Source organism: Canis lupus, chromosome 33 (assembly GCF_011100685.1).
Source record: "Canis lupus familiaris isolate Mischka breed German Shepherd chromosome 33, alternate assembly UU_Cfam_GSD_1.0, whole genome shotgun sequence".
Lineage (NCBI taxonomy): Eukaryota > Metazoa > Chordata > Mammalia > Carnivora > Canidae > Canis > Canis lupus.
In genome coordinates, this window is record NC_049254.1 from 10887354 (window position 1) to 10914635 (window position 27282).

The window sequence follows — 27282 nt, forward strand, 5'->3', positions numbered from 1 at the left end:
CAATTTGATTTCAAAATCCGTGCCCTCATCACATGCTATAATGAACATATAGCAAAGTAATAACATATAATACTAAAATTCTCTGTTTTACAAGTGATATCACCCAAAATGAATTTGGAGCTCCTTTAAATTTATAAATTCAATATTAAATTTGATGAATCATTGTGAAGTAAGAAATACTAGATAATGGACACATTATATTTTCTTGTCTGATTTCATGAAAAATTGATAATGTACATAAAACATTTCTATGTAAACTTCTAAACTGTGATATACAATGAAGGACAGTTGCTTATAGAATATTTTTGCTAAGTGTTAGAATTAAGAATTTGGAGCCTAAATATTTCATTACAACTAAAGGCTTCTGAATTTAATATAATGGGAAATCCAACTGAGAATAAAATATTATAATGCAATAACAAAGAAAGAAATCATTTTCAGTTAATCATACATGATGATAAAAAGCTGAAACAAACTCTCTATTAGATTTAATATCATCTCATTGATTAAGTTTAAATACACTTAAAATTCTTCCTCATTTGGTAGCAACTCAAGAAAGTCACTATAAATGTTGTTAAATAAGATAAGATATACAGGATATACCACAAAGATGAATCAATGATGTTTTTTGCCATAAACTTTTCTTGGGAACCCAGTTCCTTGTTTGGCTAATGTGATTTATCATCTGTAACACTAACTTACTTGTCCTTGCTAGAGCCTATAGTCAGACATGAAAAATTACTCAAAAGATAAATGGCTGGTAAAATGTCTTATTAGGTAAATCCCAAGGGATACAATTTATTCACTGAAGTAAATGTTTGACAGTAATAAAAATAATCCCACAAAATTTCATCACAAGTTCAAAAAAACTAGAGTGCTAAAGAATTGCATCTCACACAACAATGGTGAACAATAGAGTACACCACTTAGTACTCCATAAAGGGGGAGTTTTATTCCATTGGCACTAGAAAGCTCTGAAATAAAATGATTCTATGTGCCTTAATAATTTCTTGGCACAGGGCAGTAGTTCTTTGCCAACCAACACTGTATAAATCAAGCATCACGAGTTCAAATGCCTGTGGGTCCTGGCCTATAACATAACAATGAGGAAGCATCCAGGTATGACACAAAGAAGGCAACTGAACCTACTCCACACATCAGAATGCCCTGTTTAAAGGGGTGCCTCTGTTCAGCCAGAGCAGATGGTTATCATGCAGAAATGTGGGTCTAGTGCTGTCAGACCTTGTCAATCTTCAGAAGTTGCAAACCTGAAACTTTTAATAAAATATTTAATTTTGAAAATGTTCTGCTCAGCAAATACAGACATCCATAGGCTATATAAGATTTATATATATGCTATATATAGTATATTCACATAGTATAATATATATAATATATACTTTATATACTATAATATGTATGTAGCCTATAAATGGATTATATTTCAAATATAAATTCTTTACATGAGAACAGGGAGTGAAAAACAAAGGATATAGGAAGAGGAGGGAGAAAAAAAAATACTTTCTGGTAGAGGAGTTGGCCCCAAGGACTTAATTGTGTGGTGAAAAATGACAAGAAAAAGCAAGAACAGAATTTTTGGTAGAAGACTTAAGTGAGCAGATAAAAATAGGATTCTTGAAATTATATTTTGGTGAATTTCATGATCTAATAATTCTGGCTTACTGGTTAATGTAATAGGATTGTTTTTTTTTCTTAGGCATTAGTTCAACCACTTGAGAATTTTCTTATTTGTAAAATGAGAATGATTACTACAACTTCATTGGATTTATGAGATTCTTAAAGTGAAATGTTATCAATACCTAAAAGTAACAACAAACATGTCTGCTACATAAGGAGACTTTATGGTTGTTGGTTTATCTTTCTCTTCTTTTTTCTTATTTGCTATTATTTAGAATATGACTGGGATTATGGAAAGTGGTTCAGAAGAGGAAATAATAAACAATTTAGGTTGTATTAAAGAAGAATAAGACTTTAGGAGAGTTAGCAAGCCAATATTCATATTTAATCATACTGTTATTTTTTCCTGAACAGCCATTCAAATAAGAAAGAAGAAACAGACATTCAAATGATAGACTTGTTAGTAATTACCTGAACAATAGCAGTGAGGACAGGAGATAGGAAAATTGAGTGTGAATTTTGTCTATTTCAGAAACTTATTTTGAGCTTATGGTACTATTTTCACTAAGACAAAATAAAATACATTTTAAATAGGTTTCTATTTTTTTTCTACATTCTGGAACATATGTCCTATGTTAACTACCAAAGGTTAAAGGACTATATATGAGATTACATGAGTGTTCATAACAAACATGGAATGGTCAGGACAACAAACTACAGAGTTCTACCTTCTGGCTTTGAGGCTCTTCAACCTCATACAAGATCTCATCCTCTTGCAGGTCATTGGCAGGGCCTCGCAGGATTTAGGTTTAACTTTGTATGTACTTCTATTATAATTCAATTGATGATCCCCCTTCCTTGACTGGGAGGCTCTGTGGACCAAGCGCTGTGCTTAGTTTCATGGTGCTCTTTAATGCTATGTATGGAGTTAGCAAAGTGCAGACTGAACGAATGTTGCTAAATAGATTTATATCCATAAAACCTATGAGAGTTTTATTTTTCATTGTGGAGAGAGAAAAATATGTATTGAGAAATTCAAAAGGCTGCAAATATTGAAAATTGGGTACACTGATCTTGGATTATAGAGTTACTTATTAGAGAATATTGAAGGACAGCTTTCTATATTTATGCATGTCTTGCATACAGATTCTATCATATTTCTGCAAATCTTGTGAAACACCATCTTTGTTCTGATGATATTTTCAAGAATGTTTGTATAACCTAAAAACTTTGGAAGATAGAGATAATAACTCCCTCTGGTCAAAGGGCAAGTTTGTTTACTGCCCTGTATAGTAAAGATACTGCCTCTTCTTGGAGCAAAGGTCATAGAATCTATTGCCCACTATGAAAGATTTGAGTCCACTAACTGTGTCCTTCCCATACTATAACACACCTATTATGTGTTCATGTGTTACCTGGCCCAATTTTCCCTTCATGTATTATTAAAATAAAAAAAAAAAAGTAGTGACACATGGGTGGCTCAGTGGTTGAGCATCTGTCTCTGGCTGGGGATGTGATCCCAGTGTCCTGGGATCGAGTCCCACATCAGGCTGCTTGCATGGAGCCTGCTTTTCCTCCCTCAGCCTGTCTTTGCCTCTTTCTGTGTCTCTCATGAATATAAATAAAATCTAAAAAAAAAAAAAAAAAAAAAAAAAAAAAAGTAGTAGAAGTGCTCTGTTTTGCTTGGGAAGTTTCTACATGGATCTTTGGCCAGTAGTGCACATTCCAAATATCTCAGAGGAGGGAAATTTTAAACTGTATTTTGACAGATAAGTGAGTTTTTAGGAGGTAGAAATAGAAGCCAGAGTGGGACAAGGTACAGGCTATAGAAATAGACAAGTCATGTGGTAAGAAAAACCATGGCATGCTAAGGGATATGCAATTATTTATTATATCTAGAACACAGTATACATGTGAAAGGATAAAAAATGATTGTGGAAAAATAGGCAGAGTAGATCATGGATGACGCATCTCATTATAAGGATTCAAAATTTGTTCTAAGATACTAGGAACCAACAAGAATTTTTAAGAAAATATATTAATTTGACATTACACTAATATTTACTTGTTACATGGAGAGGAATGCTGACTCCTTTTTCTCTATATGAATAGCACTTTATCCAGAAACATACATTTTAATAAAAGCCACAGGCAAGTTTTCTTATTCTTAAGATCTAGTCTAGGCAAGTTATAGTGAATTCTGATAACAAAGAAGGAGATTGAGAATTTTGCTTGCTGTTGTCTTTGAAAAGCTAATTCAGGGGCTCCTGGGTGGCTCAGTTGGTTAAGTGTCTGCCTTTGGTCATGATCTTAAGGTTTGGGAATCGAGCCCCCAGATTGGCTCCCTGCTGAGTGGAGAGTCTGCTTCTCCCTCTCACTCACCTTCTGCCCCTCCTCCCTGCTCTCCCTCTCTCTCTCTCAAATAAATAAATAAATACATTCTTAAAAAAAAAAAAAAGAAACCTGATGCATTCACACATGGGCAGAAAGGTACAGTTCTTTAGATTTCTGATAAAACAACAGCAATAACACTCTCTTGGGATGAGAGTAGGTGTAAGTCAAACAGTAGAGTCTAATTGTTTCACATGCTTTAAGAGTCTACTGGTTAGTTTCTTCTTTCTATAGGGTTATCTGCATGTATTTATGACTCTTATATTGGAGTGGTCAGGGAAGCTAGGGAAGAGCAACTTAATGGTGTCAAGAGTGAAAAGATATTTGGAGCTGCTTTACCCAAGCACATCAATGTAAACATTTAGAGTCTGAGGTTCCTCCAGGAAAGAAAAAGAAAAAAACGAAAGAACCTCACTTTTTCTTTAAAGCACACCCTTAGAAAAATACTATTTACTGTTTTTTTTGAGTATATTCAATATTCCATATACTAGTATAGGAGTTTTACATGTATTAAATTTAATTATCAAAAGACTCAGCAAAGTAGGTTTGATTTTTTTTTTTACTTCTTTGTTTACAAATGAGGACACTGAGACACAGATACTAACTTCTTCAAGGTCATAAAGGGACAAAGTCAAGATTCACAAAAAGCTAGTCTGCTTCCAGAGGCCATACTCTTAAAAACAATTACATAATTACACAGACGACAATTACCCAATTGGGATTTCAAAAACAGACTTGATAGCTGTACTGCAATCAAGTTGATCAACCACTTTATTTTTAAAGTCTGTAGTCTTAAATTCTCTAGGGCAGAAGATAAGAAAAAACTTCATTTGAAAAAAAATTCATTTGAAAGTGGGTTTTGCTTGAGGATGTATAGATACCTCATTACCAAGATGAATGGGGATATAGTGAGCTACTTGACTTGGGAATGATGTTCCAGCTGTACTCGGAAGAAGGTTTGGTGGGGTAAGCAATTTTAAACACAAAAAGATTAGATGGTGCCAACTGAGTAAAAAGAATGTGTGTTTAAACAAGTCAGTGGTAATAAAAACAGAGAGGGAGGTGCCTGGGTGTCTCTGTAGGTTGAGCTTCCAACTCTTGCTTTTGGCAAAGTTCATGATCTCATGGCTCATGGGATCAGCCTTTCATTGGGCTCCTCATTCATGGGGAGTCTGCTTGCAGATTCTCTCCCTCAGCTCATCCCCCTGCTTTCTCTCTCTCAAATAAATAAATTGTAAAAAGAGAGAGAGAAAGAGAGAGAGAGAAAAAGATTATAATTGGCATTTTGGACCTAAAGCCAGAAGACTTCATGACCCATTAAGTAGTCAACTTACAAAGGGAGTAAGTTGATTGTATGATGACTGGAGTCTTCAATTTAGAGTTTATTCAAAAGACAGAGCAATCTTTAGGGAGGAAGTTTTAGTTATGCTGAATCTTATTGCCCATTGGAATCCAAGTAGAGACGTCCAGTAGGTTAAACATGTGTGGAATTTAGGAGTCAAGTCTAGGACAAGTCTGGAATAGGCAGTTGCAACCCTGTCTTGAATATTAAGAGTCATGTGAATGAAAAGATTAATAGCAAAAGGGGTGTGGCATGAAGCAAAATAGTTTTCAGGAGCCCTGGGAAATATCAAGCCATCAGAGAAAGATGGAGAATAAACATTCAGAAGGAAGGGAATGAGGAGAGCATAGTCTCATTGAGAGTGGAGGAGGTTCCGAGGCAAGATATTCTCAACAAAGTTTGACTCTTTATCAGACAATATTTTCTACAGATTATGTCAAATAAAGGATTTGTGGCAATCTTAGCAAGAGCTATTTTAAAGGAGCAGGAAGAGATGCACTCAGGTTGTATAATTATGATTAGGTGAGTAAGAAGAAATACTATTAATTTTTTTAAGAAATAAAGCTATAATGTGAGCTAGAGAGGTAGACAACTGGTGGAACACAAGGTCAGGGAGGATTTTTTGTTAGTTTTATAGATAAATATGTCTAAAAATATTTCAGAGAGAGGGAAAGGAACTAGTAACTATCAGATGTTAGTTTCAAATAGGAAAGAGGGGGATAATTTCTGAAGCACAAAGAAGTCTGAACTAGAACACTAATACTCCATTTTTTTAAAAAAGATTGTTTACAAATTATTATTTTGGGGGTGCCTGGGTGGCTCAGTCAGTTAAGCATAAGACTCGATCTCAGTTCAGATCTCGATCTCAGAGTCAAATTATTATTTTTAATTTAAAGACAGGAAAATAGAGAAATGAAGCAAAAATTCCTAGCTAAAGAACATACAAAAAAAAAATAAAATAAAGAACATACGAAAAGGAGAGAAAAAGAAACCAAATATGAGCTAAATTAGCAAGCTTTGTTTTTCCATTGTACAATGTGGCTTCATTAAAAAGATAGGATTTCATGAATCAAGACTTCTGTACCGCCATATTGCAGAGGCACAAATCACACTGCCAATATAAAAGTTAATTTCAGGAAAGAGTATTTTGTTCAAACCATACTTCAAGAGGAATCAATTGTTTCTCCCACAACACAACTTTTTTTTAGCCCAGTATGCTTCAAATTTTCAATCAACCATATTCCCTCAAATTCACTCTTTTATATTTAAATATATATAAGTTTGCTTGCATCTGTAGGCTCAAGATAACATGGGTTTTTAAGTGATCACTATTTTAGTTCATTTGCAGTAGAGATATTTGTATTATAGTCATTCACCCAACAACAAAAGTATATGTAGATGTGTATAATACTATGTTAAGGAATGTAAGGGACATAAAGAGTGAAATACACCACCCTCTCCTCAAATGGCTTGCAAACTATTTTGAAAAAAAATATCCAGCATTTGTAGGACATTCTTTTCCTCTGATTTTGCTTGCAAATAAGTTTATCTGGGCGACTTATTCAACGCCAGGTGTAAGCACTGCTGATGGATTTGCATTGATTTATTTAAAGTACCTTTCCTTGTGATCAGATGCAGATGTTTGCAAGAAGCCTAGATGGGTTGAAAAATCTATTTGTAGCCATGGAACAAAGTGAGGGAAGCCCACATCCATGAATTTGACCTTATTAGCATGATTTTCCAAACAACTCCACTAACCAGCCACAGAGAAGATACTGATATTTATGCACATCTATAAAGACAGAGTACTTAATACAATGTGTCTTATTCATACACTCAGATTCTCCTGTGAAGCTATTTGCATTTTCTAAAACACATGAATCTATTCTTTTTTTTTTTTTTTTTTTTTTTTTTTTTTAGAGTTGGTAGAAAAGCACCTCTCTTAACTCTCTATCAAATTAATTGGAGTGCTAATGTAAAAAAAAGTACAAAATTGAGACTGAATTGTAATCTATGTTCTTTGTTTAGATGAAATTTTACCTGTATTATAAACACAAACACCAGATTTCTAGTGAACTCTTTAAATCAACTGATCAATACAAGGGTCAGAGTTTCAGATTCTATCAAGCCAAAACACCAGAGTAATAAATGACACCAAATGTAAAGGAGCAGAATGACTTGCTGCTTCTTTAGCCTCCCCCATCACTTGGTTTACATCTGCGCTAGCAAAATTTGCATGTTGCGTTATGATTTATCTGCTTACTTTGCTTCATCAGGGCATGAGTCCCTGAAAAGCAGTGTCATATATTTGTCATCTTGATATTTCTGTCATTAAACAATGTTCCTAAAAATAGTGCATTTTCAAATAATATTTATTTTATAAAGTAGTAGATTAAGTTTTTATTCTTTCTCTAACATAGTAAAGATATATTTGTAGTTCCAGTTTCAGTTACCAACCTGGTCTGATTTAGAAATTAATATTTTGGGGGGTTACTCCATTTTATTGTTTTTTATTTTCATTTTAAGATATCTAAGAATAGGTATTCTGTTTGTTTTGCCAGTTCTGATAGAGTTGTTTATTGTTTAGTGCTGTCCCCACAACAATACAAATTGATAGTTGAATATTTATCAGTTCTTTATTTTTCTTTCAACTGAAGGATTAAGATATATTACTAATGTTTCTTTTTTGTTTTTTTTATTTTATTGGAGTTTGATTTGGCAACATGTAGTATAACACCCAGTGCTCATCCCGTCAAGTGCCCCTCAGTGCCCATCACCCAGTCACCCCCACCCCCCACCCACCTCCCCTTCCACTACCCCTTATTCGTCTCCCAGAGTTAGGAGTCTCTCATGGTCTGTTACCCTCTCTGATTTTTCCCACTCATTTTCTCTCCTCTATAATCCCTTTTACTATTTCTTATATCCCACATATGAGTGAAACCATGTGATGATGTCCTTCTCCGATTGACTTACTTCACTCAGCATAATACCCTCCAGTTCCATCCACGTCGAAGAAAATGGTGGTTATTTGTTGTTTCTAATGGCTGAGGAATATTCCATTGTATACATAGACCACATCTTTTTTATCATCTTATCACCCATCTTTCGATGGGCACCGAGGCTCCTTCCACAGTTTGGCTATTGTGGCCATTGCTGCTATAAACATTGGGGTGCAGGTGTCCTGGCGTTTCACTGCATCTGTATCTTTGGGGTAAATCCCCAGTAGTGCAATTGCTGGGTTGTGAGGTATTTCTATTTCTAACTCCTTGTTGAGATTTTTCTAATTGCTCTTTTTGTTTCTTTTTTGCCTAACTCCTTGTTAAGATTTTTCTAATTGCTCTTTTTGTTTCTTTTTTGCCTTTTTTTTTTAGTCTGATGTAGTAACATGAATCAAATACAGAAATACATAAGTATTGACATTCACCTAACTAACTAGCATAAGGAAGATTAGCGACATTAAAAAGAATACAAGTTATTTCATTTACGTTTGGTTAGGACATTAGAATTAATTTTTCATAAAGACCATAAAATCAACTATCATAAGAGGATTGTCATATTGCCCTAAAAACAGCCAGAGTAATTCTTTTCTATGCCACAAATGACAGATTTCTTAGACATATTTTAGTTTATGCACATATGATCCCTGTACTTTTAACACATGAAATACTAAAAATGAGGCATGACACTGAAGGCAAAAGGATAAAAATAAATCAGAACAATTTTTTGCATGTCCATGAAATTCCGATGTTGCTTGGTCTTACAGGGTCCCTGCAATGGACAAAGAAATTAAAGTAATTCTCTAAATAAGCTCACTTGTCAAAGAAGTCAATTTACTCTGCCCCTAGCCCAATTATCTAGCTTTGGCTTTCAAGAGCTGATGATCAGCTAATTAAATTGCCCTTGAAAGATCAACAAGAAAACAGCTTCCACCACATTTACTCACCTCTTTACAGCAGTGCTTTATGACCTAATTGTCAACACCATTGACGTAATGGAAAGATCAAAGAAAATCCCTAAAAAAGATTTCCACTCAAGGTTCATTACTATAGATTTTTTTCTCTTTTTTTACACTCCTGAAGTAAGGATAAGAATCATTTCTTTAGACTCACAAGTTGAGCGTAGGGCCAACAGGAGAAGTCTTACAAGAAAGAACGGAGCTATCCAAATTGAAATCCATTTTTGACTTGTGAGGTGGAAATTTTCACATTTCCTCACTTTAGAAATCAATGGGAAGTGGAAAAAAAGTTATTTTATTCCTTCTATATAGCTAATAATAGTGCACTAATGATGATTTAAGTCCTCTACTTGTATCAAAGATCAAGTAACTAGGGATTTATGAATTTCAACACCATAAGTCCTTTATACTGCTTGCTTTATTTCTGTTCATTTTTAGGTATTGTCATCATCAGAATTATCATCATAATCATCAATCCAGAATATCATATTTATTGAGTACTTACATGCCAAAGTATGCTAAATGATTCAAATGTACTATGACTTTATCCTTACTTTACTATTGTTTTACACCTGAAGAAAGTGACACATCTGAAGAATAAGTCATGGATCTAGAAAATGGTAGAACATGACCTTGAACTCAGATCTGTCCTAGATCTTCCTCTTAATCACCTTGCTATAAAATAGTATAAATGGTTAGGCTATATCATGAGGGGAGAAAGGAAATTGTGATTATATAGCTAGAAATACAATGTCTTCGTAATAAGAGCTTATCAGTAAGAAAAGGCACAAGAACCAAAATCCATTCTGTTTGTCTTTGCGTTAGCCTTTGTAATGGGGCTATGTATCTGTCGCTTTTGACCAATTCTAATGAGGAATTAAAATGATCTGCAATAGTAAGCAGTCACTTGTTAACACAGTTAGATTTCTCTTAACTACAGAAAATAGAACTCTCTAATACTTTACACTATTATAATGTGTATCCATTTGTTATTTTAAAGAGCTTTAAAGGATGAAAACTGATCTGCTAGGGAAAAGTATATAAAGATTGCCAAACAGGACACGCGTGCCTTGACTCTGGAAGAGAGAATTTCCCAAGATATGTTTCTGCTTTTTAGCTAAGTGCTAAATATTCTCTTCTATTCCTCCCCAAAAGGGAGATTTAAAGCAGTAATTAATGCCTATTCTAGATCACATAGTGTGGTCTATAGCTCCCAGGTGAGAGCTAGAAAGTGCAAAATTTATTTCTGCAGACCCAGAACACACTGAAAATACACTGATGACTGCAAATTTGTTTAGAGGAATGTGGCTAGTTGTTTAGACTAGAGTAGGAGTGGAAATGAAGGCATATCTGGGATGATCTTTGTAGTGGAAAAATTAAGTTCTTTCTAGAATAGAGCTGGGATCATTTTCAATAATAACCAGTAAATTTAACGGAAATTGTTAAATCTAACAGACATATGACTATGTAAAACAATGATCATGTAGGATTTTGTTCATTTGCATTTATAATAGTTTAATTCTAATTATTTATGATGCTCTTAATAATATAGTAATAGGCTCATCAGATTGTTATGTGAATTAAACAAACCCTCAAAACTAGAAGTAACTTATTTAATAATTATATGGGGAATTGAGTTAGCATCTGCTAGCAAACAATCAAACCCTTTCACATGCATTTACATGCACTACCTTGCAACAGCTTCCATATATGCACACAAACACACACACATTCTCAAACTCAGTCACATGTGCACACTCACATATTAAGATTAAAAAATGCATCTATAATTCCCATGTTTCAGATTAAGACATTAAAGCAAAGAAATGCAGATAAATAGCTTGTTATTTGGTAAAGAGACAGCACTATGACCCTAGGTATGCCCTGTTCTTTGGTCTATATGATTAAGCTGTATTTCTTTCTTTAATTGGTTTCAACTATTAAATCTTTCTAAAAGACAAGAATAAGTGGATATGTTTAGATGAGAATAATGCTGTTTTGTCTAGAAGAGTGAAGGTAGAGAGGTTTTTCATGCAGAATTAAAATAAGACAGAATTGAAACAGGGAATTAGTGAAGAGCTCTGTTTTAGATAAACTTATACTAAAAGAATGTACAGAAAAGTATTCAGAAGCTTTCTCAATATATGTAGAATATTTTCCTTTTTGTTATTTCCATCTTTGACAATTTCAATTGTTTCTAAAATCTCAAACGTTTCTAAAATCTCAAATCTCAAAAGGGGAGATTTGTAGTTATATAGTGCAGGTCTTAAGAAAAACAGTATCATTTAAAATAAGGGAACATGATAGAAATTTGACAATAAATAAAATATAGCAAATTAAGTACTTCTTAATATAGTAGCATCCACAGTCTGTAAGTCTCCCCAATTTTAGTTTTTCCCCAATGATTTATGTAGTATTAACTGAGTTATACTTGGAAAGTCATTTCCTCCATTTTAATTTTCTTCCAAAAAGTCCAGGGACATATTTGTGCATCTACAATCAGAAACATTATACTTTGCCTACCAGATGTAGCAAATTCTCATTATTTCTATAGTCGCTAGAAAAAAATTAATGAAGAAGAATGATGGCCATTGGCCTAAATATCTGTTAAACTGCAACCCTCAAGAAATGCCCAACTACCCTCTAATAGAGTTGAATTCTTAGTCCAAGGAACATGAAGGAAATCAAGGTGAATGTACAATCAAGCAAAGATTGGAGTCTGCTCTATGACCAAATGTACTCCCACAGGTATTTGTGAATCCCTAATTAGGATAAATCTTGGTTCTGAGTATTTTTCTTTAGAATTATTTGAGTCTCTTATAGACCAAAACCCTAGACAATAAATTAAAATTCACATACAATGCTTCTTATTCATAAATCAGGCTTATAGACTCTCTGACCCAGAGGATCATCAGATAAATCATCTCTCTTTTTTTTCACTTACTGTCAATTTTCTCTTACTTTTGAAAAATACATTTCCCAAACATCCCTTTCTACCCTTTCCAGTTTCCACTGATTAATTCCAAATTATCTTTCATTCAAAAGTTCTTTTACTTAAATTTATTCTAAAAAAAAAAATCACCAGGAGAATGTATAGCAATCTTTCACAGTTAGAAGGTGACCTCGAGGAACTGCTTCTGTGGTTGTACATGAGCAGGGAGAGCTAAGTTTGAACAAGTAAGAGCTGAAGCCCAAAATTTCACTTGTTATTAAAAACTACCCTTCAGGCCACTGTCGTGACATCTTCCCACTTTTCATTTCTTCATAATGTTTCTTCCAGAAAAATCACAGGTGTTCAAAAAACTGTTATACTTCATCTATAATAATTGCCAAATGATTAAAAAAAAAAAGAGTGACACACTATTGATTATAGCCTGAATTCTCTACTTTTTATAAGATCCCAAAGTTTACATTTACTCCAAAAATTCCATGCCAAATAAAATGAAGAAAAGAATAGATAAATTTGACATTATTTTCAGGTTGTGGCAAATACAGAACTGGTTATGCCTGGCAAATTGACTAAGCATATTTACTCTAAGATGTTTTCCAGAGACTTTCAATTTAAGACTGTATCTTTTAATTTATATTTCATAAAGTATATCCTATGGTATTTTATTCTTTATAAACACTAGTAAGTATTATATAGCTACTCAAGGATATTCTCATCTGATGACATAATACATACATAAATGGATAAGTAGATATGGGTACCGTAAATTATTTTCGTGTATTCTCTAACACAGTTTATAAGTTATTTTTTTTAACTATAACATCAGGATGGAAATAAGCTAGTTTGATGTTTTCCAACCAAATGCCAGTTTGAAGAGAATTTATGTTCTCCATAATAAAGAAAGAGCTGCAATGGCATTCATTCATAATTTTAAAAGTAAGTCATTAGCTTGTGAAATCAATGAGTTTCTCTCTGAAAACTAAACTGTCCTGAGCTTTAAACTATTTTATTAACAAAATAATAATAATAATAATATTGATTTATTTTACTTTTCATCATGTATTTCAAAGCACTTAGTAAAAGTAAGGATGTCTCCACTATTAATAAAATATATATAAATAAATAAATAAATGTGCTGAATTATTGAGAATAAAAGACTGCCTCTGACAGAAGCAAAGATCGCTAAAATAGATTATTCCTTAACTTGATATTCAAGACTACATATTTACTTATCCATTGACCTGCTGTCTCTATGGCAATGAAAGATGTAGCTAGCATCCTGAGCAAGTATCCATTTAGAAAAATGCTTCTAGCACAAGAAATCACATCTGACACTTATACATGTCCTAATAGAAGAGACCTCAAATATTTCTGAAAATTGACTTGTTTCCACTAAATAAAACCATCCCTAAAGTATGTTTACTGAGTAAATAAGGCAACTTGTATCTCGATATGGTGTTTCTACCTTTTGGAAAGTGTATCTAGGGCTTTGTAAAAATACAGAACCATATGAAGATGTCTCAGTTTTATTTGTTTGGAAAACTAAGATTGAACTTTAATGGAAGTTGCAAAGATAACCAGCAAAAGCTTTCACTGACAGTTTATGCTATCCTAAAGAACATACAATCTTTGAGGGGATGGATCAAATGACTGTAATCAAAACGAACACTTAGGATCAGCTCAGCTACAATCATTAAAAATACATACTCTCAGGCCTTCAAGTAAGAAGATAGCAACATGTCACGTAGAAAAATATAGAAAAGCATAGATTAACCTGTTGCCTACAGAGTAAGCTACACATTACCATAAGCATTTCTCATTATGCTTTAAATTTGAGAGCTTACTATATGGGAATTGTATTTAAAGACTGTCAAGTATTGTGTATTTTTCAAAAATCCAGCAATGTGGGGGCTTCTTGGTGGCTCAGCTGGTTAAGCATCCGATCCGATTTTGGCTCAGGTCACTATCTCAAGGTTGTGAGATGGAGCCCCATGTGAGGATCTGTGCTCCATGGGAGTCTGCTTAAGATTCTCTCCTCTCATTCCTTCTCCTTTTGCCCCTCCCCCTGCAACCCCTCACCCCTGCTCGTATGCTTTCTCTTTCTCTCAAATAAATAAAATCTTTAAAAAATCATCCAGCAACACAGCAAAATTTAATGTCGTATAAATCAAGAAAAATATATTTTGCTATTATTGTGAACTATCTGATAGTGAAACACTGTCTTACCTAAGTATATTCAAACTAATTCTTTTCTTTATTTTCTCTAAATAGTAAATGTTGTTTCAGCCAATGGGTTTAAAAGTAAAGCACACATATAATTTCAGAATTTTCTAGTGATTTTATTTTTAAATGATAATCTCATAAAAGTTAAACATGGCAACTATTAGAGAAAAAAAACTCTTAACATTTTCAAGTACATTCTAAAATTCTTAAAATTTTTATAAAAGCTTACCTAAAAAAAAAAAAAGGCATCAAAGTTGGTTTAAAGCTATTGCAGTGCCTCAGTGGGATAGGATGGATGTATAAGCTTAGTTTTAAATGACCAAGTGTATATTATATATATACACAACTATATATATATATATTACATATATATATATATCTACACACACATATATACGTACACATGACACAATCTACACATATTTGTTTGATACCTAGATCATAAAACTTGTTAGAAAAGGCTATGTGCTGATGATCTTCCATAAATTATTTGACCTATGTAAAGACTAAGCACAAGGATAATATTTTGAAATACTTTTAAAGTGCAATTCTTTGTTATGTAATTCACTTCCATGTGTTCCCACATCAACATGAAAACTGAGACCTAAATTTTTTGTGATTTTTAAAAGATTACAAAAAATTATATTAAATTAGTAAGAAGTAGATAAATAATTTTAAAAACTGGAAGTTGATGAGATATTGCAGAGAGGATAGTAAATATGGTGTACTGGTATGAAATAAGCTAATTGATGGCATTTAAAATCTAAGTATGCTTTCAAATTCTAGTTATTGTTGACAGAAAAAAAAATTGTGCTATAAAAGCCCGAATTTTTTTTTAAACTTTTAAGATTTAAAATGTTGCAAAGTAAACAGCAAGGTCTATATGAAGAGGTGGTATATGCTACCACGTGAAGTCCTACACTCTATCCTCATTCTGCACCCCCACCTCTCTTCAGATATAAATCACTGGGGAAGGGATTATAGAATAAGCAGATGTATTTGAATATCTAAATGTAAAAGATGCAAAATGTGCATCTTGCTTCTTTGGGGAAATCCATGAAATAATAGTATCCAGAATAACGTTCTCCTACAAAAAGTACCCAATAATCTAGTTAATATGCTGTAAGTATAATAGACATAGTGGCAAAGAATGCCTAGATAATTAGGTCAAAATAGTCTCCTGTGAATTTAGGGTGCCAGACCAGCATTTAAAATTTTTATACCCTAGACAATGGATGGAAAGCTCGACAGAAATTAATCCCTGATATGAAAAACTAATAAAAACTAGAGTTGTTACCCTCTTCAGCTTGTGACATGAGAAATTTATATGTGTGTGTGTGTAGTGTGTGTATATTTAGAAACCTGGAAAGACAACTAAAAGGCAAACACTGAAATATTAACAGCGGTATTCTCGGGATAGGTAATCCTGTATACTTGTTATTTCTGCTTGTTTATGTATCTGTATCTTCATATATTTTGTCTGTAATAATTATAAATTGATATGAAGCTATAGAGAGAGCTGCAGGGATCAACTCCTTCATGCTCCTTGTTAGCATATATTTGTTTTTGATAAATATAAATTAACAATTAAAATTAAAAGGAAAAGTTGTGACTGACATCAAGGAAAACAGAAGGAATGGCCTTCTCATCTTATAATAATATACCAGAGCCTTGATAAGTTCATTTTTTCCTATCAGGTGGGGGGAAAAATGAAGTAAATTTTTGCAATGTGTCATTAATTAATCAGGAAAAAAGAAATAGAAAGTTCACCCAATGAACCAAGCTTTTCTTTAGAGCAATCTTAAGGAAGTTGTCAATGGATATAAAGTAACAAGTGTGGATGACAATAGGATAATATCTATATTTTAAAGATAAGGACCTAAACAAGCTTATACACTAATGCAAGGTAAAAAAACAATACATTTAACAAACATTAACTTCAGTCTAATAGTAGTGACCTAATGTGTTCCTAATTTTCAGAGTATTAGGCAACTATCTGTACCAGTAATGTCTAGGCTTTATCAAGACACTGAGTACATAAACACAGTTATCAGCATATTTTCATGTATTTTTAAAACATGAGACATTCTTTATTCCTAACCTTTTCTGTTATCAGATGATTACCCATACATCCTTTGCACAGAAAATAAGAAATCATATTTCCTGTGACTTTATAATATTAACGTCTTTATGGTATCTATTATTCTCCTTTAAAGTCAATTATCTTTTTTGGTAATTCTTGATAAGTTCATGCTTTCTCTGAATACAAGGTTAATATTCTTGTACATTAAGCTAGAAAACATCAGAAAATCATGGAGAACACATAGTTCATATAAGGTCACTATAGAACAAAAGTGAAAGCATTAAAAATGCAGAACTCTTCAATACCAAGGTCCTGATCACATAGTACCTCTCTATGTAGTCAAGATCTAAATTTGAGTGTTCATACACCTTTTGGTGGAAATAGTTCAAATGAAATTATGAAGATAAACATGGACATAAAAAATAGAGCAAATAGGATAAGTATGTAATTTAAGGCTTCACAGTTTGTCTTTATGAAAATAATTGAATTTCTGTGTCTCAAATCAGATACAATGTAAGTCATGAAAATATTGGTGACTTTAAAGATCTCCTTGGGTTTAACCCATAGAAGTAAAGATGGATAACATAAAAAGAAATGCACAAATTCTGACTACTAAGTGTTCTTCACTTTGAAATACATAAACCATGTGTGCAGAGACATTGAATGAAACCCTTTGAGAACCAAAAATAGAATCATCATTAGCTCTGTTTTGTTTTTATCATGCTACTCTGTTCTTGTTCTTTGCAGAAAAGACACAGAAAGCTGTTCTTTGACTATCCAAAAGTCATGAGGAAATAAGAACCAGAAATATCACCAGAATGTCTGTTTTATGGTTCTTGGTCCCAATTTTTTTTTTCTCACTTGACAGCTTTGTTGTAGATAAGCTCTAAGTAATCCAACATTTTATTTGGCTGAACTAAACTTAACCCAGTCTGTAGATTGCTATGTGCTACCTGAAGTTTGTTTATCTAGTAGATAAAATTTAAGCAGAGAATATATATAGAAAAATATCAATTAAGAAGCTGGCCAGAATTACTTATCTCAAAGAAGAATGTGCACCATATGGCTGCTTTGTTCTATGCTGATATGTTAGGGTTGAATCATCCCCTTGTCTGCTGAAACAGGAAGTCAGGATGATCCTGTATATATAAAATTTAGTAAGCATTGGGCTTGTGTAGACTATTGTATGGTGGAGTGGGGGGAAAGAATAGTGAGAGTTTAAATTACACTTGTTTTCTTTCAAGAATGATGGTTGAAGCCCAACCTGAGTTTCTAAGATAAATCAATGTGGTGACTTTAATTTCAGCCCCAGGAGCACCTACTCATATTGAAAATAGCCCCCACCCAGGGAGGTGGGCAGGGGGATGGGGTGACTGGGTGACGGGCACTGAGGGGGGCACTTGGCGGGATGAGCACTGGGTGTTATGCTATATGTTGGCAAATCGAACTCCAATAAAAAAATATACAAAAAAAGAGAAAGAAAGAAAATAGCCCCACCCAATGCAAATCATTATCTGTACAAAAGTATATATGTAATTTCAGTAAAGGAACACATGAATTGGAAGGTCAGTGCCAGAATACATGATAAAATTCAGATCAGATATCAGGTCAGATATCATAGAGAAAATTGTAATATGATTAAGTGCATTTATAGATAGTGAATAAATAGCTATCTTAACTAGAGTCATAATGGTGGTTGACATAAATTTTATTTCACAGACTCTGGCTATTGAGTACTATCATTCAAGAGCCATTATGCTTAAGGTGTATTTAAGTGAAATATGCTCTATTTTATCATGCTAAACCTGGTCGACCAATATGGAACTAGGACCATAAGTAACCTATTGTAACTACTGTTTCCTTTTTCTGCCAATTTTGTAAGCAAGACAACAACCACCTGGTAATCTGGACACTTATCTTCAAGTAAGCATACATAAAACTGATATTCCACCCAAATGTACTCATGATGGTTAATTTTATGTGTCAACTTGCCCGGCCATGGGATGCTCAGATTAAACATATTTCTGGGTGAATCTGTGGGAGGTATTTCCAGATAAGATTAGCATTTGAATTGCTTGATTCAGTAGATTATCTTCTCCATTGTTGGTTGGCATCATTCAATCCTTTGAGGGACTAAATAGAATCAAAGCCAGAGGAAGGAGGAATCTACCCTTTATGTGCCTCACTGGTTGACCTGGGACATCCCATCTCATCTTCTCTTGCCCTCAACTGGAATTTATACCTTTGATTCCCGTGGTTCCCTTGGTCCCCATCGTTCTCAGGCCTTTAGACTCGAACTGAATCCTACCACCAGTTTTCCTGAGTTTCCAGCTTGCAGATGGCAGACTGGGATTTCTCAGCCTCCATAATCACTTGAGCCAATCCCTTATAATAAAACTCCTGGGTGTATATATTGTTCCTTTTCTTGGGAGAACTCTGACTTCATATATGCATGGCTTCACTTTAAGCCTTTATCCTTCCAACTTTGTGTTGATAATCATTCCATCCTTTCAGTTGTTGAATTCAAAAAACTTAGGAGTCTTTCTTGATTTATCATTTTATCTCATGTTTTCCATCTAATCTCTCAGGCAATCCTCTTGTCCCTACTTCCAAAATATATAGAGAATCAGTTTGCTTCTAAATACTCCCATTGTTAAGTACACTTTACATGGAATCCACGGTAGCATATCCTAACAGGTCTCTCTGTTTCTATCTTCTCCTTCCAACCTACTCTCTACATAGCAGGGATCATCTAAAAACACAAAACCTATTCCTCTGTTCAAAACTTCCCACTGCTTCTCATTTAATTTAGAATAAAAATAAAGTTTTTAAAATGAACTATAGGGCCCTACATAAACCACATTTCCTACTCTAAATCTCATTTTCTACTATCTGCTCACACTGCTCCAACAATATTGATCTCTTTGCTTTCAGTCCCATGAATTTACATACATTTTTTTCTATTGGTGACACTCACATTCATAATTCAGTAATGGCTTTATCCCTTTGTTCTAGACTCCATACTTGGCTTTTTTTTTTTCTTGCACTAGTACAAGATGTCCTCAAATCTCAAATATCCAAAACAGAATTTTGATTTACTGTCTTTCTAATTTAGCTCTCCTCCCAGGTTTCTCCGTCTTCTCCCAAATTTGTCACAGCATAACACTTGGAGTCATCTTGGTTACTTTCTGTATCTTATTCCTATTGAGTCAATCCTCTTGGCATTTCTGTAACCTGCGTTTCTCCTTCCATTTCCACTATTGTCACACTACCTGGACCTACCATGTCTTCTCACCTGGATAACTGCAAAAGCTTCCTCATGGGTCTTTGCTTTTACCTTTACCTCACATAGCCATGTGACTCAGTCAAAATATGATCAGATCTCTTCTACTTAAAATCCTGAAATGACTTTCTGTTTCCTGAAAATAAAATCTGAGCTCATCTATTGTATATAGGCCTTATACATCCTTATCCTGCTGACTACTCTAATGTCACCTTCGGTCGCACTAGCTATTTAATGAATCAATTAATAAATCAGTGTCTCAAATTAAAAACTCAAACTGTCAAACTTGCTCACATCTCAGGGATAGTGTAGCCATGTTATTTGTATGAATTATACTTCCCCCAGATAATAGTATGCCTAGTTTCATTTGTACCTTAGCTCTCTGATCATTCCTACCATCTCAAAAAGGATTCCTTGACCATATATCATGTAGTTTTCTTTCCTTAATTTTTGACTTTCTTCACTCCTCTTTTCTTAGCAGTTAAACATAACTCTATTTATTTTTTTATTCTTTTCATTATTTTACCTGTCTGCACTTCTAGTTCCAAAAGGACAGGCTAAAAATATTGCTTTCTTGCTCATTGTTGTGTCTCCAACACCTAGAGCAATGCCTAGCACACAGTAGGTGCTTAGCATACGTTGCTGGCATAAAAGGGAAACTTCAAAGGATGAGTTAAATTCCATAATTTCTTAGTTTTAAACACATCTTGTTTTGGAGCAGTAAACATTGAAACAGCAACAACCAGTTGCAAACTTATTACTTGTTCTTGTAAGAAGTATTCCAACTTTGGAAGGCAAGGAATTTACATTAGGGCTGATTTATACTTAAGGGTTAATGCTCTTTTTTTTGTATTCATTTTAGGTTTAGATTAACTGATCTTCATGAATACTAGATGAGACTCCATAAGCATACTCCCCCCAGTGCATGTTTTATTCCTGAAAGCTTGGGGAAGAATGCTCTGTAATTAATGATTATTTTGTCCTTCCAATTATACCATCTGTTGTAATTGATAATACAGTACATAAGAGTATGATATTGTGCAGAACACTCTGTTCATCTGGGCACTGGTTCCTACTTGGGTGAAGAATACCATCCCTTCCAGCTTTTCTCAACAGCCTATATTCCTTATATCACTTCCGTACAATTTCAATCACAGGGTAAAAAAGTAGCATGTGATATCAGCTGCTCCCAATTTATCTACTTATTTTTTAAAAAGTAATTATTTAAATGCAAGAATAAAACCCCTCTTCTGCTCCACTTACATCTTGCTTCAGACAACTGGCAAATGTTAACTTTTATGGCAATCTGATAATGTCAGAAAATTTTTTACAATTAAGAAAAACCACATGTGCAAAGTTAAATATTACCTGTTATAGATTCATAGTTGGATTGATATTGCATGGGTTTGGTAAGAATTAGGGGAAAATGTGTAACATTGCTTTTTATCCCTGTAATATATCCATGTTACAATTCCTCAGTTTTACAACTATCCAAATGAAGCTACACAAATGACATGCTGGAGAAGTAGCTCTATAACAGATACAAGTTGTTTCTGGAACAACATGGGTTTGAACTGCATGGATCTACACATAGACTGATTTTATGTCAATAAATGCAGTACAGTAATGTATTTTCTCTTCCTTATGATTTTCTTAATAACATTTTTCTTCTCTCTAGTTTACTATAACAATACAGTATATAATACATATACAAAACGTGTTAATTAATTGTGTTATCGGTAATGCCATTAGTCAATAGTTGGCTGCTAGTTAAATTTTGAGGGAGTCAAATATTATAAATCGATTGTTTACTGAGTGGAGGGTTAGTTCTCCTAACCCCTTTGTTGTTCAAGGGTCAACAGTACTTATTTTTTTTCGCAAAATATTCATATCCATAAATAGCCAACCTCATTAAAGTATAATCTTTTGGGGGCACCTGACTAATCTCAGTTGGTAAAACATGTGACTATTGATCTCTGGGTCATCAGTTCAAGTCCTACATTGGGGGTAGAGATTACTTAATAAATATAAGTTTTAAAGTATAATCTGTTGATTTTATTATCTATTAACAGCCTCAAGACTCAAAAAGTAGGCATCAGGTTCATATATTCAAGTAAACCTCACAACATGTCATTGAATATTAATATCTATCAAATTCACAGTCCATTAACTCAGAGACCATATTTCACATAGTATTATCAGCCATGTTATAATGATGGTGGTCGTCATTATCATTTTTTTAATTAAAGACTCCATTCTTAAAATTGGCATGCAATTGTGGGCTATTGAGAATAGCAGAAAAGTTGTCTTACTCAGAACTGACACCTTTAGTTTTGAATTATTTGCCCAAGAATAAGAGCTTTGGTAATGTTTTTAAAAGACAGATATTACTGAGATTTGGCTTTCAGATCAGCTCTCCAAGGTCAGAAAAAGAAGTTCTGTGATGAAGACTATCATGATTTATTTCTACATAGACTTATTTTGTAGTATCTGTAACTCTACATTTATTTCACATGCAGGGATATCTGTACCAGAATGTTCAGAACTCCCAAAACTTAAAATACAATGGAAGTAAGTTAAACTGATGATAATTAAACAGTCAGAAACTGATAAATATGTATTTGCATAGGAAGACATTTGCCCTATATTGTTAGGCCAAAGAATGAAAACAAATTGCAAAATTACCTGTAAAAAGGAGCCAATTTATGGGTTTTTTTAATTTATTTTTTTTAAGTTTTTTTTTTTTAATTTATTCATGAAAGACAGATAGAGAGAGGCAGAGACATAAGCAGAGGGAGAAGCAGGCTCCATGCAGGAAGCCCAATGTGGGACTCGATCCCAGGACCCCAGCGTTACAACCTGAGCCAAAGGCAGACACTCAACCCTTGAGCCATCCAGGCATCCCCAATTTATGTTTTAAAAATAATATATATGAATATCTATTTGAATAGCATGCTAATAACAATTAGTTCTAAGTGGTGAGATTGCAGTTGTTAGACATGGGTAAAGTATAGATATTTTTCAGTACATCAGAATTTATCCACAATGAATATATACATGTGTGCAAAGTTTTAAAAACCAAAAATTAAAAAAAGAAAACACTTTAGAGACCCAAAGAGCTAATTCCATTCTCTATCTTCATTATCGTGCCTCTAAGAAACAAGATTGTCTTTGATGTAATGCTGAAAGGTTTTTAAAATTTGATCAACAATTTTCCTCAATCACCAGAATCAAGCAGAAGGGATCTAAGCCTAACATCATGATTGAAAGATGACACCAGTAAACCATTGAGTGCTCACTCCTGATTCTAGAAAGGTTCTGCTGTGTCAGCATAAGAATAGCAGGGAAGAATGAAAACAGAACGGGCTTGATTCACTAGTATGATCTCATGTTCTATATAGTCCTTGCCTTTATAAAATTTATTTTGTCATTGAAACTTAATATCATATAGCAAACAGGAAATATAGTGAAATCATTCCATATACTACAGTAGTTCATATATTTTATTCTGTTCATATAGAAACACATTTTTTTTTCTTTGAAGCATAGAAACATTCATTCTTTGAAGCATAGAGCATTCATTCTTTGAAGCATAGAAGCATTCATTCTTTGAAGCATTTTTTTTTCTTTGAAGCATTTGTGAAATTTTGTTTTACTTAGCATGTGTTCTCATTTTTTCTTCAACATTAATATTTTCAGTAAAGACATTTTTAATTTTTAAGAAAAACTATTTATAGATTCTTCCCCTTAAATTATTTCTATAATTGTGCTGGTAAAGGATGAATTTGGAGCATCTGGTTTATAAATGTCTCTTGAAATGACCCTTAGTAGAATATGTTTCAGCACTAAAGTTCTTAGACTTTCTGGAACCACAGTTTCATTTCCTGGCAAAACTGACATAGCTCCCTAACTTTCTGAGCGATAAGGTACATTCCTTGTAGGTCAGCTTATTTGAGTCTTTGGGAAAAAATTATTTCTATTCCCAAAGGTTTGTGTTAACTTTGTAATTAATGAAGAATTCCCCCATTGGATTTTTTTCTTAAGAATTATCTTTTGTAAATTCCTAAATCTCATTAAAGCTGAACAATTAAATTTTTTTTGAAATATTTTAAATGCACAGAGAGATTTAAAATACACACTCTTAGGCACCTACCACTACCAATACAGTAATGTTAATATTTTGTTCTATTGGTCTCAATTATTTTTTCAAAGGCATAAAATACTTAAGATACAGCTTAAATCTCATACCCCTCATCAGCCTACTAAACATAGTGTATACTATTTTCAAATATGGCTTTAACTTTTACCTTATATTTATATTCCTACTCCTCACATTTATATTCCTAAATGAAAATGAAGGGCCTTTTTCTTTTACTTTTTGTTTATATTCATAAACAATGTTTTGTATAGTTTTAAATTTATATGAATGGAGTCAACACTAGCTGTATCCTTTTGTTCCATGTGAAACTCAACAGCATGCTTTTGACATGTATCCATATTGATATTTGCTATGCCCTTTAAACTGTTCCATTGTATGCATGACCTTTTCCCTTATATCCTACTCCATACATTATTGACTATGAAGATTTACTTTATTTCATCATTTCAGTCCTTCATTCATCTCAGTCTTTATGTCTAATTATTTCTCTCCACTTCATTACTCCTATTCTCTCAATTTCCTTATTATAGAAATCTTACTTGACATTTATTAGTAATTTGTTCCTTTATTCCTTTATTCCTCAGGCCTCTTAACCTCACTTCCTTATTTGTCATTATCTTTTTGTTCTGTGGATAATTCTATCCGCTGCTCTATCTATCTTGCTGGTAAATTCATCTCTCTGTTATTATTATATACATACTGATACAATAATGTAATGGTGTGTGTGTGTATATATATATATATATATAAATAATGCATATATAGTACATATATGTGTATTGGTATAATAATGCACTGATATCACATATATGTGCTGATATATACACAATATCAATATATTATGCATTTGTATATTCATGTATCTTTATATATAATATCTAATAAAATAAAGAAATATTATTTTTACTTTTTTCCTTGTTTTTTATATATTTTTAATGATTTTTATTCATTTTTATGCTTTTTAGGCATTTTAAACATTTTACTGTCTCTATCACCTTGAAGCCTCGTTGGTGCTTGTTTATCTCTTTGCTTCTCCAATGGAATTGTAATACTAATGATAGTAAAAAAAAAAAAATACTAATGATAGTAATAATATTGATAAGAGTAGTATTAATTTATTTTTATTGAGCACTTATTCTATGCTAGGCAACTTTCTAAGCACTTTAAATGCATCTCCTCTTTCAATTCTTAGAACTTTATGTGGTAGCTCTTCTTATTATCCAATATTCCAGATAAAGGAACTGAAGAGACCTACACAGCTAATTAATAGATGTGAAATACATCCTCGAAGTTCAAAGTCTTTAATCTTGATCAGTATGCAATTGTCTCTTTTCATAAATGTGTACATGTAGATTTTATTAGTTATTTTAATCGTCCTTTTCTTGACTCTTAAAACTGAATCCATTAATCCAATAACCCAAACCAGATAAAGATTCTCTTTGTTCTCCTTTCTGTCTATATATAAATCATATCATATAAGTATAAAATTATATATATACACATATTCAGAAATTATGTGTAACAAATCATGAAAACATTATGTTCTATTCCTTAGATTCTAAGTTGACTAGAGCCAGAGGAAATATCGTGTACACCAAGGAATAAGGTCTAATTATTTGGTATTTCTATTTAATTTACTTTATAAAATTGTATGTAGACATCAGATACCAGATTTAAACATAATTTGAATTATAGTTCTGATGAAAATGTTCATATGTTTGTGAATGATTCTTCTTTTTTAAAAAAAAAGATTTTATTTATTTATTTATTCATGAAAGACACAGAGAGAGAGAGGCAGAGACAAAGGCAGGGGGAGAAGCAGATTCCCTGTATAGAGCCAGGTGTGGGACTCGATTTCAGGATCCCAGGATCATGCCCCTAGCCAAAGGCAGACACCTAACAACTGAGCTGCATAGGCATCCTGTTTCTTCATTTTTAGACAAAGTATTGGGAATAATCCAATAGAACCAGTTATCAGCCATATATAAATCATTGTTTTTGGTTGCAATGTACTTTCTACTGATGACGTTGGTAAGAATCTTAATTGTAACACACATAATTCACAAAAATTAACCCACAGAATTATATCAGTCTCAAAGAGAAAACCCTCATGAAACTAATTCATTTATTTATATCCATAATTTACTCTTTCTTCCCTCAGTGAGTATAATATAAATAGAAAAATAAATAAAATATATCTTGACCCCAGAAGAAACCAGGAAAGTATCCTTGGATATCTGAATTCATTCTTGAATAAAATCATGGTTGTGTGCTTTAATTTTTTTAGAAAAAGGACTGGAAGCTGTAAACATTAAGACCATTTGTTTTATGAGAAATTTAAAAAATATATGACTATGACTCATTTACCTACCTTTTTATTACTAAGGGAACATCTCTTGGCTGAGGTAGGCTCACAATTTGAAGTTTAAATAACTCTTAAGAAGCTTTACTTTATAGGCAGCAGAGAAGACATATGAATTGAAATCTCAGAGTGCTTTGCGAAATGAACTCAAGTTTGGTCCTATGTGTGCAATAATACAGACCAGCGTCTTTAATAACTAACCATCATGTGTAACTGGACTTAGGCATTTTTCATAGAGATTCACTGATGGCAACTCCAAAACTCACAGGGATGACTTGAGACTAGATGGAAAAATCGGATTCCTTAATGCTCGTGACATTTGTCCAAAGGGGAAGTTGGGAAGTTGAGGCCATGTGCTAGGAATATATATGTTATCACATTTTCATGTCACATAAACAGACTAAGGACGACATTATCACTATTTGGGATAAATTCAGTGGGGCTTTTTATGCAGCTAGGAAATATGAGAGCAGATATCCAAATACTGATCTGAGTATTTTGGAGCTCTTTGGCAGACATTGGTGGATGTCTAGCCCATATACATCCACTAATTTGTCCTTGCTGATGGGGCACCAATGGCATACAGTTGATTATCTCTCAGCCCCTAAGTCAGTGATAGTAATTACATTCTTCAAACTTATGTTTTATTTAGGTATGTTTATGTCACTAAATAGTGTCCAAAGGAAGAGACTCAAAGCGAGTCTGCTGGAGGCTTCTAGGAAGATGATTTTCTGTCTGATAGAAAGAATGTACCCACACACATCAAAAATAAAAATACTTTTCTTCATAACTGAATGTTGTATGGTCTCTACAAATTGAAATAATGAAAATCATCTTGTGACCATGTACAGAGATATCACAGACCAGTTGGGTCCTGAATGATACTATTTTGACAC

General features: G+C 33.2%; 1 long non-coding RNA gene across 3 annotated transcripts in view; it reads left to right on the top strand.

Moving 5' to 3' along the window:
* LOC119867286 overlaps positions 1 to 27282 on the top strand; it is a 124803-nt gene that overhangs the window by 69581 nt on the left and 27940 nt on the right. The gene's annotated exons all lie outside the window — the stretch shown is intronic.